We start from the raw sequence: 19,891 nt of genomic DNA on the forward strand, positions 1-19,891 counted from the left end.
GAGTTCAGAGGAAATTGAATATCTGGGCTTCCAATGCTACCAAGAAGTTTAACAAATAATTTAGATGTACATTTTTAGAAATTCTAAATGTCCTATTTCCCTTCTACAGGAAGTACTAGGGAATGGTTATTATCCAGCCCTTTTCAATTGCAGAATATTGGTAATTATTGATTTTTGCTAATGATCAGATTCCTTTGAAGGCATTATTTGATCAGTAAGCTGCATTGGCAAGCCATAAATTGATATCATAACATAGACTGCGTTTAAATAAGTATTTGTAAATGCAGAGGATGTGTGTATCTTATCAAGTTGTTTTGTATTTTACAATATCATTATTACATTTTTCTTTTCATTTACAGGGCTAATGATTTGCTCTTGCTCTGAATATCATTGTCTGCATAGGTCCTTGATCCCTCCACAAGCAAGCATTATACTCTGCAAAAATTGTGGTTCTACTTCTCTTCACATCTAAGTCTTTGAGACGAGCCTAGGTGGCAAGGTGACCAGAACCTCTCTGGAATGAGGAATTTTAAAAAAATGAAAGTAACAGATCTGTAATTTCTGCCTTCTCTGTACCTTGCAATTAATTTTATAGTGAAATTCCTGTTTGTCAGTTGTTTGGTTTTTTCAAGAAACTTTTCTTTTTTATATTGCTGACTTCACAAGACTCTCTTTTGAGTCAGATATTTTGTATCTCTGAAATTTGCATGTTTTTTTGCCAGAAACAAAACAAAAAAAAAAAAAAAAAAAGGAAAAGGAAAGGAAACTTGATCTTTTTGGAGGTAAGGTTTTTCCTTTTGTAATTCAAAGCACACATATTAGCAGTTCAGTAGAATTTGCATTTTCCTAGTTTTTTTGGTTAGTCTTGATCAGAAATAGTCAAAATTAAAAGGCCTGGCATGAGATTATTCATCTAGCCATCCAACTCTGAAATATAGCAGTATATATTTGTGATAGGCTATGAGGTGAAAGCCTTCTGTTTTCCCCTTTCTCCATTATTCAGAAGTTTTTTTGACTAATCATCAAGGTACAGTGACAATCCCTAGGAGCTAGGAAGTCCTAGTTTTGGTACCCAAAACTCAGGGCAAAATGAATCCAGACAAGAGGGCATGTTTTGAACATATGGTTTTCTTCGACAAATTTCTACCCTAACCGTGTCTTTTACGTTTGCCTTGCCAATCGCTTTCCCAAATCCATGGAAAACAATAAGAACACATAATATGTCACTGGAAAGCTTCTGGATGAGATGGGAATCAGTTCCTCCTCCAAGTCTGTCATGCATGATATTCATTTGTGAATAAGACTTAACTGGTTGGAGCCTGCATTGCTACCACAGCAGCCACATGTGCTTCCAAGATGCTTTGTCAGACATGCAGGGTCAAGGAGAGAAAAGCTATGGGCAGTACTGGGCCCAAGAATCCCTTGTGAAAGGCTATTCATCTGTGGCAGACAGATATTTTTTCCTTCTGCACATAAAAATGGACAGAATGGACTTTAAATAGTCTGGAGGTTCTTTCATAAATTTTATTTATGCTGTCCTGTTATTGGTTTCTTAAGTGGTTCCTTTCATGAAGTATTCTTTTAACAGCAAGGACTGGACTTGGCAGAGCAAGCACTTAGTCCCTGCTGCTCCATGGACTTCACTGCCAAACCATAATGCCATTGATCTGTTAAATAAAGGCAAACTTTGAAAGAAGTAGTACCACTTCCCCTTCACAGTAATTTTAAATGAAATGTACTTTTCATGCAGCAATTTAATTTCAGTAGGACTAGCTCAGTAAGTAAGGTCAAGACCTTGTAAGAACTACAGAGGCTAATGTTGCTGATCTTGACAAATTAGGTAGAGTGTCATAGCATTAGTCCATGTATTAGTTTAGGAGGTCAATAAAATCAAGAGATGGAGGGTTAGAACATACTGTTAAAAGCAGTGTTCTTGCAGTTATATATCTAATACAATGATTGGAGACTTGAACATGCAATTTGGAAATGGGAAGGTACCAATCTCTATTTCTTTCTTGGGCTGCAATGTTTTATGTGGCCTTGAGGGCCATCTGCCCTTACAATAGTCTTACCTATTCAATAGAGGTGCTGTGAGCATTAGCTAATGACTCCTAAGTGCTGCAAACACATAAAGCCCTATGTCTCACAAATACATATATATTATGAAATATAATTACATAGTTATTGGAAAAGTCCCCGACTGTCTCTCAGAAACAGCTGTCACGCAGCACTTACTATACATAGGGAGTGACACATAATGATGAGGTAGTTAAAATGATACTCTTGCTTCTAGACAGAGCATTTGCATTTTTGGAGAATTTTCTTGTTTCTTTTCAGGGATTGGCATAAGAAGCTTTCAGAAATGCTAAAAATATCTTTTTATATTAACTAGCTTTCCTTTTCTTTGGGCTAAGCACACAGAGGTACAAAAACAGCTTTGATGGCTTCTGAATAATGACACTAAGGTTAGAAAACTGCAAATGATAGTATGTTATATGAACCTATTTTATATTGTAGTAGGGAACATTCATTATCAAAGAATTAATAAACTCTGAAATCATGACTATATAGATTGCCCTTGGGCACAACACATACCCATCATATTTCACCCAATTACTTCTGCACAGACCCTATAATTTCTGGTCAAAGTCAGACAGCTTTTAGAAAAGGTATGTTTTAAAATCTTAAAATAACTAAAAATCAAACAATACCTAAAAAAAAAAAAAAAAAAGCTGCTACAATCTCAAAAGTGCTACATCTTGTGTGAACTTGTCCAGATCAAGCATTCAATCACAGGACCTTGCTATGGCTTTTGTCTGCTAAGTTAGAGATTCCCCATGTATTGGAAAACTGTTTCTCTGCTTGGGACTTTGAGACCATGATCAAGCCATCTCTTAACCTTCTTTCAGATAATCTAAGTACACTGATCTTCTTTAATCTCTCAATGTCAGGCAGGATTTTCAGACTTTCAATTGTTCTTGCTCTTCTTTTCTGCAACCTTTCGAGTTTGCCCTAATCCTTCAAAAGTAAGGATATTCAGCAAAAGGATTACAGGATTCTGGGATAGAAACCCATGGGAAACACCCATAACTCTGGAGCACCAGTGATAGGATAGTATTAAAATCAGTGGCCATTGGGGTTTTTTGCATGGCCCCAGATAAGTCAGGCTGGGAGGCTGCTCTTATGATGGAAATCGAAGAATTCTTGTGACCCAGTGGCTGGAAGTGAGAGAAAGCAAAAACTTTCAGAGCCAGAGCCACTAGAACTTAAGTCTTCAGTAGGAGAATTTATATTTATGGGATTTTTTTTCCAGTCTGAATTAGAACCAAACAATTTTTTTAAAACTCAGAAATGTCTAGGAAATTGATACCGCTTTCCTCAACAATTTTATTAAAGATACTAGCTTTTTTCCATTCCTTATTGACTGCATCCCATGACAGCATTTAAAAGATCTGTGACTGGGAAAATATCTCTTTAAACTTTACAGATTGTTTTGCTAAATCAAATGGATTTCTATTAGCAGACCAGACTCCAATGACAGGGCAATTAATGGGTGAGAACACATATATACATTAATTATAAACATGATTATGGAGTATTCTGAGTCCCCAGTTAACCCAAAACCACCTTGGTGATTTAGACAATAGAACACTATCACACCTAATTTATAGATGTGTGGTCTAGCCAAAATGGTACTGTTGCACCAAATTGAAATTTTTGCTATGAACATAGAAAAAGAGAACAGAAACAAGTTTTGTTGAGAGAGATCTGTGTACAGGTGATCAAGAGTCCCCTTCCTGGTAGTTCTGACTTCCTGATAGATAAAATCAACAAATAGCCATTAATAGGTTAAAAATAGAATGAATAACTGGGATGATTAATACTGTTATTATCCTTATTCTCTGCTGTGCAATCTGTAAACTGTTGCTCTAGGCCAATTCATCATTGCCCTAATGCTTGTTTACTTGTTACTGGAATGTGCATATAATTGCTCCTAAAAGAGAATAATGCATAGGTGTGAATCAGGTCACATGATGCTCAACAACAATGAATGGGGGTTTGGGTTTTTATTCTCTCTCTCTTCTTCCTACTCCTCTTGTCAGAGCCCACCTGTGCATGCTCCATCACCCCCAAAGGCATTTGGCAGTAACAGTGTCATGCTAATGCCATGCCCTGCACTGTGAGTGAAGAGTCAGGTGAGATGCTGAATAGACCCATTAGGTATCAGTCTTTCAGCTAACACCTTCCTCCCCTGAACCACGTATCCTGCTCCATCCCTGAGAGCCAATGCAGAAAACCCAGCCCTCCAGGCCATACCTTATACAGCAGTATGTGTTCTGCCAGCTTAAATTAGTTCTCTGAAAGTCCAGACAGTTCTGTAAGCAACAGAGCAATCAGCCAGCACTCACAGCCATTTCTCTAAGGAAAGAAATGTAAACAACAATAAGAACAATGCAGGTGTATAGGTCTTCTGCAAAAAAGTAGCAAGTCTTGTTATGTCCATTGCATCCTGGGCAGCATGGAATGTCTGGGGCAACAAATGCTGGCTTCAAAATACAGTGGTGTATTGTGTGTCTGTGTCTTAAATACAGCTCTAGGAGAGTTCAAGGTCCCACCTGAGGAAAACCTGGCTTGGGGTCTTGGCCAAGGTCAGCCTGCACTCAGAGAAAAGCCTAAGAGGCTCCTTTGCTGGGTGGGAGCATAACCAGCTTTAAAAAGTAACTCTTAATTTCAGACAGAAGCTCTAACACCCATTCTGCTTCTTATATGTCAGAGACCAGGATAAAGGACAGGAAAAGAAAACTTCTGTTCCCTTTGTTTTTAATATATTTCTGTTTATCTCTTTGTTGTATCATTTTGTGAGGCAGTTTCAAAGCTTTGTAGGCAGGCTGAATATTAACCATCCACTGCGATCCTCTCAGTCACTCCTGGCACAGGTTAATCCCTGTATCATAGGCTGCCACCAGTTTGCTAAGCAGCTTAAAAGGACATGTTATAACTTTGACAATGACCTGCTAATGGTTTTACATTTCTCAGAAGTATTATGAGCTATCTTTGTCATTTTTATCTTCTAATGAGATCAATAAATTTAGGAAGCAGACATAGATGGTGCAAACTGCAATGCCACAGCCAAGGACGTGGCATGTATAACTGTTAAACTATAAATAATAATGAAGGGACTATAATAAAACCTTGACTTTTACAGAGGAAAATCAAGTTGCAAGTGCCACAGCATTAAAAAATCTCCACATTTTAAAGGAAAAGCGTAACCCTTTATTTCTTCTTTTATATCACACCATATATCAATCCTTTAATGAAAAGCTTCACACTGAGATGTATGTTTCACTTATGGATTTTTTTTTCCCTGTGGTAAATAGCAGTTCTTGACATTTGAGTCTTCTCTCCCCATCTTTGGTGACTCTCCATGAAATAAGCATGTCAGGTTAAAAAGTTTGCAAAGCCGCATGACAGATCTTGCTGTTTCTCACACATGTAATGTTGGCTCTCCTTCTTCCTTCCAAACAACTCTGAAAAGTTCCAGGCTTTAAAAAGGCAGAGATTGCAGGTTGCTTTCAGTGCTCAGGGCCACAGCTTTGGGTGGTATCTGTTCACATGTGCCACATGTACCTGTTTACACCACACCTTGGGGCTGGGATCCTGGGCCATCTCTAAGCAGCGTGCATGCCAGAGAGACTCCTCTGCAGTATCCAAATGGTCCCCAGACATAACAAACCATTCTCAATATGTTTGCAAAAAGGGGAATTGTACACAACACCTGAATGGCCTTGGAGCAAGCTATCTTTACCCTCGTCTGAGCTTTACACCTGTGGTTATCCTCTCCAGTGCATATCTGGCCCAAAGAAACATGAAAACAAATTAACATTCAGTGACTCTAAGACCCACATTTCATTTCACTGTGTCTGCAGGTTCTGTTGGATGAATCAGAAGTTTAAAGGCAAGCAGCTGAACCACTATGTTTCTCCAGTCAGTAACCATGTGCACAGGAAGGTACAAACTGCAGGCAAAAAAGGTCTCTGGGAACATATGCCTTCAGGTATAAGAGTCCCAGGCAGAGAAACACCAAGGCATAAGACAGATAAATATTTAAATGGTCCTCATTTCTGCAGCATGCAAGCACTTGTCATGCAGTGGTTGTGCTAAAGACAGAAAAAGGAAAGTACTATTTTACAATACATCAGTTGGCTACAGCTTCACACACAAATAAAATAGTTTGCATTTCTCAGAGCAGGAGTCTGCTTAACCCACGATATTTTTTAATTTTACCAAACTCAATGTGAAAAATAGATTGTGGCAAACCATTACAGACCCTACCTGTCTATTGTGTACAGAAGATTAATTGTATTTAACGCAGTTTGGATCTGTGTGCTAGTCAGATATAAAAAATTCTTTGACGATTAAATTTGATGACTGATTTTTGCCTTGTACAGTAATGATATCTTTAAAGAGATTACCCTTGACAATATAGAGGAGATATTCCAGTAGAGCACAGGTACTCTTCTCCATTCTTAGGCACAAAGCAAACTGTGCTGCCTGATTACAGAGCCTTGCTCTGGAACACTACTCAAGCTGTGATTGTGTTGAACGTGGAACAAGATTCATACCAGCTGAATACGTGTCTATAAACAAAGAGAGGGCTAGCTACTCATCCAAGTACCCCAGGAACACATGGCTCCACTTGAAAAAGGTTTTCCAATTGCAAAATAGAACGGTTTGGGTGGGGATTTTTTTAGCAAATGATCACAGGCAATGAAAATTAGAGCACTGAGCACCTTTGAAACACCAGCAGTTCCTGACTCAGTGCATTGCATTGTTGTGATGTCAGGAAAGAGCCCCAGGAAGGCTTTCAGTGGCACTGCAACCGTGCTGCTCTAAGTGCTTACTGCTGACCCTGGCTCAGATGAGCCCAAGATATGTGTGAGCAGAAAATCCATTACAGAAACTAAAGACTGGGGAAGGGAGAAAAACAAGTCTCCTATTATCAAATACCTTTCAAACAACTGTACACTCACAAACCAAGAACATTTTTTTCTGCCAGCTTTAAAAAAATATTCCTTCTGATCTGGATGACAAAACTGGATTATGTTTTCTATTAGCTGTTAATGGTGCCTGAGGTAGACATGAGTGCCCAAATTACTGGTTTTTGCCTAAGAAAAAGCACAGAGTTCAACACACACATTGTCCCTCAAGTATATGTCAGCAGGACGAATTCAAAGATACATGTAGAATATTTAAAGTAGGATTTATTTCTCCAGCAACACCTGCATTCTGCTCTTCACCTGTTCCAAAAGCAGGTTAATAAGGGCTCCAAAATGGAAATTCTGGTCCTAGCTCTGTACCCTCCCTCACCAGATGCAGCAGCAAAATCTCTTTGATGTCAATAAAAAGAAAATAAACTGCACTGTTTGTTGGGAAGTTCATGTTGCTGTATTCCAGATACTGTGAAAACCCACCTGGCCTTTTGTGGAGGGTTTCTCTCCTTTTTTATTTACCAGCACAAAAAAGCTCTTTCAGACCCTCCCTTCACAGTGGAATGGGTGAAAATCTTGTGGTGTGTCTCCAGCATGATCAGAGCACAAATCACCTCACCTGTTTCTGATTGTTTATAAAGTAGGTGTTTGTGCCTGATGTAGCAGGCTAGACTCCAGTCATTAGAAAGGAGCAGAGGCTCCACTAATCTGAAATCAGATGTCAGCCTCAGGGTGACACCAATCATGCCCCAGCAGTGCTTATGTCTCTCTGAGGACTGCTAAGTATGTCTAGAAAATGAGCTTAGACTTGGAGCAGTCACAGTGCACTCATCTATGGTCTACCAAGTTCTCCACCAATTTATCTTCCATTTTCATGGACATTGTTGCTGAAGCCCTGGTTTTCTTGCATCCTTACTATTTCTAACCACATTTTAATAAATTTTGATATTATCTATATCCAGGCTCCATAACACATACAGCTTCCACTTTGCCTGGAACTACACACTTTTTGAGACATCCCTCTACAAAGGTAGTTGGTAGTGATTAACCTCACATGTCAGCTTGGAATCTAATATAATTTGATGAGTGCTCCATGTCTCAAAATCCTGAAATGCCAGTGAAAATCAGTTACATTCTGTATGCAGACGAGCAGGCCCCTGGAAGAAATACACTACAACCTGTCTCCATATCACATCCAGCTCGTCTCTAGCATTTGCAGAGGATGTTAAATGCTAAGGTGAGAATCACCAAGCTGATACTAGGAGACATTCAAAGTGCTGAGTGAAATGACATCTATTTTTGATGTAATAGTCTGCAGGAGTAGAGGAGCTGTGAGAGACAGAGCCTCTGGATATTTCTATACCAAAACAGATCCAGGAAACTGATAGCAAGGAGATAGAAAGGATTAAAAGATTTTACAGCTATTACCTTCTGCTGCTTTTCAACTTGTTTCCAATATTTTATCTCAAAATATTTATCTAATTTCTAATAGGTATGCTGTCCTTGTTAAATATATGTATTTTAATCAATTACTTGCTGAAAAGGCTATGGGAAGATCTAAACCAGAAGCAGAGTAGACAAGCAGTTCACTCATACTGTTAGAGCATCCTTGGTACATGGAGGTTTATGACATGTGAACATTAAACATTTCAACACAAAGATAAGAATTTATGTTTTATTTATGTTTTACAATTGCTTAGACCATTACATATGCACTTTCTGGCTTCACTAGAGACAAGCTAAATACAAAGGTTCAATATTATTACAATGGTTGGAAACTTAATGTCCACTGAAGCCATTGACCTAATTAAATATACAGAACTACCTAAATGTATTAGCAAAGGTCTACCTTTGAAAATGATATTGCAATGCCTATTGGAGAATATAAAACATGCTCCCACACACACATGGAGTATCAGTGACACTGATGAATGAGTATTAGCATTTCAATGATGAAATCAGGAGACATGAGTGAACACCACCTGATACTGTAAATAAGCGTGATTCAGAGAGAGGAGGAATAATTTTCTATCTACAGTCTAATCATGACCTCAGTCCTGACCTGAAAAGACCACTTTCCTTAGTGATTAGATCAAAGTTAATCCCACTGTGGCATGCACCCAGGTGTGTTGAACTGAGCTGAAGTGGTTATGTGACAAATGCTGAATTTTTAATATTCAAAAGCAGGACCCGGCATATCTTGCAAGCTAAACTCAATTTGGGCACAGCAAGAATCCATTATTTTTAACTCTTTTAACCAACCACACCTAAATTTCATGCAGCATATTTTAATACCTTATCAAGTGTTCCAATTTACTGGGTTTTCTAGAAACATTATTCATTACTAGAACTGCTTTGTGATCTTTAAAACTCTGTTTTTTCAAGAAGATAGGCTTTGGTGGTGCTTTATGTGTCCAGACAATCAGAACACTACTGGGCTGGCAAGTATACAGCATTTTGCTGATAAAGGCACTGCAATGGTAATTCACAGTCCCAAGTCAAGCCCTCCAAAGACTAAACACCATGGTCACAATGCAACTATGCTGTGCCTAAACTTGCTGCATACAAAAGTACATTTCATCTCTTGATGCAGTTATCCACCCCCACCCACTCAGCTACACAATTTTTCAACTGCCGGACTTGAGACTTTTTTTAAAATTCATGCGCAACAATAATCTCTGATCCCCAGCAGTCATAGACTTCAGCACCTGAAATGTTTATCCTTAAAGCATGAAGTAGAAAAGATCTAACCAGATGCTGCAACAGAGTGAACAGAGCAACCTTCTCCTCATTTCAGGAGCTCCTCATTTCACTGTGCTCTCAAGCAAACAAAAAAAAAGGCATCTTTTAAGTCTCAGATCTCAGCCAGACAAGATATCAACATGAATCTGCAGTAATATCTGCAGATAAAAAAAAAGGTCTAAGATTCAGCAGACAGAGTACGCTTGCTCTAAAATCAAGGATAAGCACAAGGGTAGCAAATTGTTGCAGTATCTTGATCCTACAGCTGACTGATCCCACGGACCTGTGAGTGGATCATAGATCCCGAATCCCTCCCTTCCCTGCACTGACCCACAGGGCCACTGACCTGCCTTCTGCCACATGCAGAATCCGTAAGCCTGGTGCTGGCTGCAGGCAGGACATTCCTACTCCCACACAGAATCATGGAATCTTTAAGGTTGGAAAAGACCTCCAAGACCATCAAGCCCAATCTCTGTCGAAATACCACCAAACCAACTAAACCACAGTACTAAGTCCAGTCATTTCTTGATCATTTCCAGGGATGATGATCCACCACCTCCCTGGTCAACCTCCAATGTTTGACCACCCTTTCAGTAAAAAAATTCCTCTTGATGTCCAACCTGAACCTCCAGTGGCACAGCTTTGATATTTATTAGCATTTATTCATTGAGATGCTTCAGATGTAAATACATGGCAATCACAATGGGATTTTGTACACCCCTATTCTACCAAAACATTTAAAAGTAGTAAAAGCTCTTTGAAGAGTCTCACTCATGCAGCAGCATTCAGGTCTGATGAGAACAATTTTCAATAAGTGGTCACAAAGTGGTTTTATTTTAAATGTCAATGTCACACTGGCACAAGACAAATCAATTGCGATAAAGCATCTCCAATATATCTGTTCTTTGGGTCAGATTTAAGAGACACAACCTCATCTGAGAGGAATTAATAATACCTTTTTAAAGTACAGAAATTTCCCCTAATTTTGCAGTAGCCATCAATTTCAATATTACGCTTTGTAACTGGACAGGTTCAGTGATGGGTCCACTCTCAGGAAAGAAGTGAAGCAAGTGGACTGACTTGTGGTGCATACCAATAAAAACACTCAGCAATGACAAGCTGAAATTTTAGGTACCTAAAAAAGTATGGTAAAGTACCATTCTTGTCACTATAGTTCAGGCTTGCTAGGCACAGCATTTTGTACCATAAATATTTTCTCTCTCATATCAAAGTGAAAAGAAAGCTAAGTCCAGAAATATTGATGATGTCTGGGGAGGAAGCACTTCTCACTGAACACTGCTACTGACCTTCCCTCTGGCTCTGCATCCTTTGAACTACTCTGAATTGTTTATCAAAATCACAAACAAGGAACAAGTCAATTACACTCTTAGAGCATAAAGCTCTGAGCCTTGATTACATGTGCAGGAGGAATATTTACTTTTTAATCAGGGTTGACTGTGGGGTGTGGAGGTAAGGCTATTTTGAAGATTAATTAGTTAATATTTGTATATTGCTTTGAAGATGTGAAATACTAAGTATTTTTATGGCATCCAGCTAATGGCCTTAGCTCTTTCAGTAATACTGATGTCAAGGCCTTGAAGAGTGGCCCATCTGAGTCGTTTTTATATAAACCTTTGGAAGCTGTATCAATAAAATGCAGAGACAGAATTTTCAGGCTTGGTCCCAAACCCTCTTCCATTTCTGCCAAATCCTACCAGCAAACGATACATTTTAAAAACATCAAAAGAAAAGGTGGGCAGTGGGATAAGATAGACTTTTATGTCCTTCTGATTCAGCATTTGGGCTTAACAGAGATGAGTTGCTTACATGTCACAAACGTGGTACATCTGTTCTCATGACAGCCTGCTGAAGAAAACTATGAGCCTCCATGTTCACTTTGCAGATGAGGCGCTCTGAAAACCTTAGGTTTTTGAAAATTTGGGCCTTTCTCCTATCCAGGTGGCTAAAACCCACAGTGGGATTTAGGTGCATAAGTATTTTCTGGATCTCAGCCTGTGTGACTTCCACAAGGTCAAACACAGATCATACTTATACTATAAAGAGAGAAAAAAGTTCCAGGGTTCTCTAACCAGTGCTTCCTTCATCCTTTCCAAAACCAGACAGATGAGCTCCCATGTTTTGCATTAGGACAGTAATTTTAAAAAAAGAATAAAGGAGTTTAGCTTTATTTAGTCTCATCAAAAGTCAAATCCATGCAGAGGATCTGAGGTCATGAGAAGACATAAACACACAATCCCTTTCTTAGGCAAGCACAGAATGTAAAATCACAGGGGATATTCAAACCTTGGGATGTACCAACTGCATCCCTTTTGTATCCCCCACAGCAGCTGGCCAGAGCACAGCATCAAACCCCAGGAGGAAAATGGCTATTCTGACAGCCACAATACTGGTGTGCATCTGCCACTGTGAGAAGGGGAGATTATGAAAGCAGGAAAAACAATAAAGGTGGCACACTGTGCCAGTCTGATATTCCAAGATCCATCCTCACGAAAGTTAAGAGGCCTCTTGGCATATGGCTTCAGCTGAGACCCTGGGTAAAATAAAACCCCAAGGTCTCCAGCTGAAAATACAAATGACAAATAAAGAGAAATTTCTGGAGGAGAGAGAATAGAGTGAGCCACCACGCATAAAACTGGCATTTAAAATCAGAAAACAAATGGGAATCTTGTTATCATCAATTATGACAAAACATAATGTCGCATAAAAGCTCAAAAAATGTAAGAGACAAGGTCCTTTGACTAAATATGCTCTAGCTGCATCCAGCACAAATTGCACAGGCTGGAAAACTAAGCAGATTCTTACAGGATCAGGTATTATGTGAAGTGTTCAGGATTTGGGTTAATGAATACAGCGTTCTCCAGATGTTCCATCATTGTTCCAGAGTGGGAGGAAAACTGGCTGCAGACCAAATCAAATTTTTATACTCCTCTAGGATAGTGCCAGACACTAAGATTTCACCAATATAACATCTGAGGCACAGAGACAACGCATCATGGTTGGATAACCCTATATTCAATCCATTTTGCTGAAGACAGGACAAATAAACTAAGAATCAGAACATTCAATGAGTCATATCAAAGGTATAAATTGAAAGTCAACACTTGTACTGTATATAATCTAGCTGAAAAAGAATTTATAGTCTGGCATTTCCCATTTAAACATTGCTGCTGCTTCTTGCAGATATACTGCAAATGCTAACTTTAAACATTGCCAGTCCTTTTGAGTTGGGTTTTCTGCTTACGTTATAAAATTTTTAGGATGCTCATCCTTCCTCAGAGTAATGGGGAGTTTGAGAAAAGAAATTAATTACTAAAAATGCCTAGTTTGCTTTGAAAAAGTTCACCATGTATTATTTACTAAGGAGCTAAAAATCAGCTTATTTTTTTTAAACGTTTCATTATTTTTTTTTTTAACAGACTTAAACAAGAAAGTTACTCAGTTAACAGAGTTAAACAAAAAAGTTTCTGGGATAGGCAGAAACAGAGATCGCTAGAGACAAAAAATGGCAGTCAGCATAACACTCTAGAAATGTCCAAGAGGTGATGACAGAAATAAAGAGTCAACATATACACTGGCCAACAGAAACCCACCACAAGAAATAAACCAAGCTTTTTTAAAAAATACACAGAAATTAATAATCATTTTCAAGTGCATTTTGAGTGCATAGCTGATCCACATGCTGAGCAACAGGAAAAGGGATATGAGGGAAAAGGGTGTACTTGGGCAATGAGTTTCAGTTTTGAGACTTAAAAGCAGACTGAGGATGAGGTCTGCAACTGCAAAGCTAAGGTCCAGCTCAGTCACACTAATCTGATTTGGCCCACACTTGTGCTTAAACTGATCACTCAGGCTAAGGATTGAAGGGGAGGGGGTGGGGGTGTGTGTGCATGTGTGCTTGCTTCTGGGAACACAACCATAAGACCTAAACACCTGCACAGATGTTTTTTACACTCTCTGAAAGCAGGTCAGCAGTGAGCATTCACTGGGCATGAAACAACATTAAACTATAAAACATTCCCTGCCTGGTGCTGGTGAGGATTTCAGTTTTGTGGCATAAGCAAGTACCTGGGAGTACTGTAGATATATTCACTATGAGTATTGGCTGTGCTGCTTCATAGGTGGCCTTCCTGTACTGGCACATATCTGGGGGGGGGGGGGGGGGGTCATACAACAGGAGAGAAAACACAAAGGGAAGAAGAAGATGCCATTGATCTGCTGCCCAAGAATAGATCTTGGCTGTGGTCCTCTTAAAGCCCAAGGGCTACACCAGGGGTGCAGTAAAAACTTCTGTGGCTTCAGGGACACAGCAGAACCTGGAGGCTGGAAGCTGCTTTATTACAGTGCATAGGTAGATGAGACAGGAGGTGTGGGACAGCTGACTGAACATCACGTGTGGAGCACATACCAAATTTATCTTGTGCTAAACCTAGGGTTGCATCTTCTCCAGATTCAGCAACAACCTGGATCAGGACAGTAAGAACTAAAATATAGTCACAGCATTGAGAATTCACAGAAATGTATCTTGTTTGAGTACATCAATACTGAAATTCATCCAGAACATAGTGTTTGGATGATATTCCCTTATAAAACAAACCTAATCAAACAAAACAAAATAAAACAAATTTACTGAAACCTACTCAAAATGTTTAAACTTTAAGGAGACCAAGAAATTCTCACCTTCGTTTATTACAAACCTTTCACTTCTCCAGTTGCAGAAACATGTCATGTAAGTAAAACAGAATTGACTGTTTCTAAAAAGGAAAAATAATTTGCATAATACAAAGTAAGAGTTTCACGAAGCCTATTTTTATGTGTGTAACAATGTAGCGAGGTGACAAAGAAGGTGCTGTAGACTTAGAAATTCAGACTTCAAGACTTGTTGACCTGTAGGTGAAAAATTTGAATTGTATGTATTCACCTGGGGAATATCTTGCCTTTTAAGCATAAAACATGCTCTCTTCTGCCTGCATTTGCTAAAATAGATCTTGAATTTCAGTTCAGATCTAGCTTGGTGGTTTATTTCTTTTTAAGTAATTATTTACAAACTACACTTCTTGAGAGTAAACTATCCAAGGAGTTACACTCCCCTCTCTTCAAATGTATGTGATAGAGCTAATTATTTTTCTGTAAAATTACAAATAACATTTTAAATAATGACAACCATTAGAAAACATTAGGGTCTGTCACTTATAATCTTTGCCAACTGCTGATAACATTTTATTACTGCTTAGAAAGGTTGATTAAAGCCTGTAATAGATTTAGTGGGGGTGAAAGATTAACAAAAAGGTATTTATGATAGAGACACTAAAACATAATATGTTCTCAGTAAACACTGGAAAAAAACCATCCCTGTGACATTTACAGAGGTTGCTCAAGATATCGTTTTTCATCTGCACAGTGAAACTGATAACAAGTTTCTACATGCTGGGGAAAAAAAAAGACAAAAAGGAAGAGGAGCACATTACCTTTGCATGTCTCATGTCAAAGCGAGTGAGAAAGTGCTCTTGAAAAATAAACCATCCGAAACCCCTGAAGGAGCTCCTGGGAGTGCTCTTTGACCATTTGGACAAAGTCCTTTGAAACTACAGCAATGAAAATTAAAAACCAGTCTGGATAAGAAGGCAGTGTCTAAGGGGTATATCTTTAAGCCTGGCCTTAGACTCAGCCCAACCCCACCACACCCCAGCATGGGGTGACTGAACCTGGTGGGGCTGGGCACCACAGAGCACAGCAACTGAATGCAGCCCTCCTGGCACTCTGTGACAGGCCGGCAAGATGGACAGCCAGGTTTTCCTCCTGCTCATCATTCACTGGGAGAAAGTGCTGCCAACAACAGCCCCTCATGTTTCAGTGTGGAGAGGTTACTAAGGATCGAGAGAACTGCAAGAGCATTTGGAAGTAACCACATTCCTCACCAGCAGTGATGTGGTGAGAGATCCCATCCTCCTCTGGAGGTGCCAGCCTTGCAGTGCATGGCAAAGTCTCCGAGTGGCTGGAGCCTCGGGTGAGAACACACACTCCTATGGCACGTTACAGTCTCCCTCAAACATCTGGTCATTTATCCAGTCATAGGGGTGCTTGCAGGTACTAATTTAATGGATGGCAGGATCAGCTTGCTCCTCACTTCAGAACAGCCTCTGCTGAGGTCAGTGTGAAGGACCTGGTGCAGATGAGAAGCAGGTGCCCAAACTCAGCAATTACAACCCCAGGCCAAGAATGTGAATGCAGGTGCCACAGCAGAGAGCTTCAGCTGTTCTAGCTCAGTCCTGACCTTCAGCTTCCTGCTCTGCCATTCTCTACATCCCCAGTCAAGGAGATGGAGCAGGAGACTTCATCTGGTTTCCACAGGCCTACAGCTGACCTTTGTGAAATAAACAGAGGTGCATTCCAATAAGATGTGAGTCACAGCACGCTGGGCACCCACAGCAGGGTGCAGGACAAGACACCAGAAGTGAGCTGGAGCAGACATTGGGAGGACTAACTGGTTCAAACTACCCACCTTAAGGCAACACAGCAGGACTAGATGACCTGGCAAGGTCTTTTCTGACCTGATTCTGTAACACCCTCTATAAATAATCTTTGGTGTTTTGAAAACAATGGGCCAATATTTAACAGCACTCCACAACTGACTATCTGGCACCACAAAAATAATTTACCAGCAATAAATGACCAGCCAGATCACAGTCAAAACCAAACTAATTTAAAAATAAAGACAATTTCTCTGCTGTGCATGTCTTGACACATCTATAGCCAAATATGCATACACAGTCTGCAAACACACTAATGTGCTGCTCATCAGAGAGGTCAAACTGTGGTGAGACAGAATGAGCTTGTGGTTAATCTGAGCAGAGAGCCATGGTCTGCAGCCTGTGAAAATGTTAGTACATTAAAGCACTGCAAAGTGGATGATAGATGATAGAACCTGTGAATGCAAGCTAACCTGCCCCAAACCATTCCTCAAATGCACTACACAGGCAACACTCATTTCAGGGATTATTCTTGGCTTTCATGTTGAAAAGTGGAAAATTATTTTTAATGTCAAGTGATAGTCAAAGCTAGGCTGTTAGTTATATGAGAAAATGCAAATCCAAACCTGCCTCAGGTTTAACTGTATCCTACTGTGCCACAGCCAGCACATAGCTCAAACACAGCTTCTCAGATTTGGTTATATAGTGACACTTTTTTCCCTCATTCTTTCATACATTGGAAATTAATAAAGCCTTGAAAGAATGTTTCCAGGCTATATAAAAATACACAAAGAGCAATAAATGTAAACAAAGACCTCATGTTTATGTGTTGATGTAGTGAGTCAGAATAAACATGACAGCTTTACCTGAGAAGTTAGAGTCTGAAAACAAACGTCTTATGTTTGGCAACAGGCACAGAAGATTTTTTAAAGAAACACCAAAAATAAACTTAGCAACATACTTTACAACTCCCACAGGTAAGCCTCATTCACCCAGGCAGACTCACCAAAGTCAAGAAAAAAGCAAAATCCTATAATGGTGGGTGCTGAGCATCTCCTTCAGGCCCTGTATTCCACATGCTGCCTGTATCCCACATGGGTGCCACTTGAAACCTGTCCCTACAGGGCCAACCTGTTCAGACAGCAATCATAGTCCTGAAAACAACAACAAATTAGTTCAGCAAAGTTCAGCTAGCATAGTGAGCTAAACCCACAGAGCCCACACGAGAAAGAAAGAGACTGGGATAAGCACAGTTATTTATTTCCAGCTTTTACACGCTGGACACAGCTCAGACAGGATGTGACATACAACACTATGGCAAGGACTTGAACCCCATCAGGGAGTGCTGTCAGCCTCTTCTGTCTCTTTGGTAATTCTGTTCTGACCTCTGTGACACATTAATTCCTCATGTATGATCCAGAATGATTATTTTATACCAGGCAACAAGGAAGCAAAGGGGATTGTGAAAGACACTTCTAACCCTGGATGGTGGAAATGGAAAGTTAATTCCACGCAGTCTAAACCATTAGACAATGGATAGGGTACTTCCACCTGGCAGAAATTCCAGCTATGACAAACCTACTCATGGAAGAAACAGAGGGACATTTTTAAAGCTGGGTGTATGAGTAACATACATTTAATCAAAGAATAGATAAAAGATCAGAAGAACTATGAAAGCCACAAAAACTTCCATACTATCAGTGTCTGAATAAAGCTAAATATCCTGAGTATTAGCATAAGATTAGCAGAGAAATCTGGATAGGTTGGATTTAGTAGGACTTCTGGCCCCAGCCTCAGATAGAAGTAATATTTGAGTTTTTACCTCCCAGTTAGAAGGTACCACAACACAAAATCACATCAAAAACATTGGTCTTTTGACTGTATCCACTTGATTCAATAAAAATATAATGGTAAGGTATTTCCCCCTTACATTTAAAACCAAAGGTTAGCAAGCCAGAGGTTGAACCATGAGTTTTTTGATCAAGACTCTTTGCTCTTGAGTGCCAAAGCATTGTTTCCTTCTAGCTTGGGACACAGCTGCATAGGCAGAGTTATGGCTTGTGCTAACCACAGTCAGAGAAATGGCATCCTGTTTCTTTTTTTAATTCATAATACAGTCATTTTACGAAAAGATGCTGAAATAAATACATTAATGAAGCAGCAGAATAATTGCCCTTCCCAGAGCTGTGAACTCTAATTTTTGCCCCTTCTAGTGCAGTATCATTTCTTACACCTCAAGTATCACACATTCACACATTCACTAATGGTGTGTCTCAAGCTGAAGAAAGGAGAATTATAACATGGCTCTCTGTGTGTTATATCTGGTGTGTCTTATTAGAAAATAAATGACTCTGTGTGTTATACCTGGCGGTTTTTGTTAGAAAGCAAATTAAACCTTAGTTCTCAAAATTTTACTGGCTAGAGGACATGGGGATTATTTTATCCTTCACTGAGTTCAGTTTGGCATCTTTTGAGGTCAGTGAGAGTTTTTTCACTGAATGTTGAAATACATCATAATGAATCAATAATTATCCAGAGTTGTTTGATAGATGTGACCTCTGTTCTGTTCCACAGATATTAAGAGAATTTTCTCCTGTGTTACTCACTTTCATTTTTTCCTACTGCCCTGTGTGGGCACTCTCTGCTTGTAGCCAAATTTCCGGCAGAATTTTTTTTCTGTTTAATGAAAGTGATCATTCTTCTAGAGAGGTTTCCTTTCTCTTGGCACTATCTTAGCTGTTGACAAAGTCAGTGTTCTTTGAGGAGTCAGGGCCCCACACCTGCTACCCTTAGGGTGGGAATAAGCTTCCTAGAAGGAATCACTGCTGGATGTGATGGGACAAGCCCTGGATGGTAAAACTCCTTCATTCCCAGCCTAGGGAGTCCCCTGCCACTTCTGGGCCCATTCCCTATGGTGCCCTTGCATTATCATCTCTCAGTGTTACTCACCATTCATCTTCTTCCACTTCTGCTTGAAATGTTAAAAAGCTGAAAAAAAATTGGTGGCCCTATTACATTTCTTGAGGAAAAATCATTTAATTTGAAAAATTTCTTCATTATTACTTTCTTTCTCTGAGTTCCTTCAATTTCATGAGTTAAGAGTACATAACTTTAGTTCTTGACCTTGAAGGAAATCTGATCCATCAGCAGAAATTTTATCTATCTCCATCTTGCACACACATAGTACAGAAGCATATTGGCCAGAAAAGAACAGAAGAGTGCATATGCCTATCAAATATGCTCTGGCTTGCAGGAACTACCAAATATCTTTCTACATACAAGAGCCAGAGCTCTTCAAGGAAAGCTAGAGCATGTTAACTGCTTTTTCTGGGCTCCCCCAAAGCCCTGGAAAGGAACACAAAACTTGAGGTTCAACGTACTTTTTTTCCCCCATGTGTGCACAAGACACTCTTGCCTTGTGCTGATCAACAAAATATTTTACATTAGTATAATTTTCCTACTTTAATAGCTGCCTTTCTGTCCCACATATCAATTTCTGTTGATATGGGAGATATGAGGACTTTGATGTTACTACACTGTGCCTGTATACCAGTTTTCAGAATACGGCTTTTATGCTAGCCAACATAAGAAATCATCCTCTGCACAGGCCAAGTCAAAAGCAAGGAAAAATACTTATTTATAAAATCCAAAATAAGCAACAGAGTTGTAGAG

General features: G+C 39.5%; 1 long non-coding RNA gene across 12 annotated transcripts in view; it reads right to left on the reverse strand.

Moving 5' to 3' along the window:
* The window catches only part of LOC132325480 (uncharacterized), a 226,091-nt gene that overhangs the window by 15,344 nt on the left and 190,856 nt on the right, over positions 1–19,891 (reverse strand). For 8 of the 12 annotated variants that reach the window (XR_009485956.1, XR_009485958.1, XR_009485955.1 and 5 more), the window contains 3 exons: positions 19,169–19,207; positions 17,226–17,373; positions 4,318–4,419 (listed from right to left, as the gene is read on the reverse strand). This is a non-coding gene — a long non-coding RNA (uncharacterized LOC132325480). The remainder of the gene's footprint in view (positions 1–4,317; positions 4,420–17,225; positions 17,374–19,168; positions 19,208–19,891) is intronic. The other 4 variants (XR_009485957.1, XR_009485953.1, XR_009485961.1 and 1 more) reach the window with 2 other exon arrangements.

This window comes from Haemorhous mexicanus, chromosome 3, assembly GCF_027477595.1.
Source record: "Haemorhous mexicanus isolate bHaeMex1 chromosome 3, bHaeMex1.pri, whole genome shotgun sequence".
Lineage (NCBI taxonomy): Eukaryota > Metazoa > Chordata > Aves > Passeriformes > Fringillidae > Haemorhous > Haemorhous mexicanus.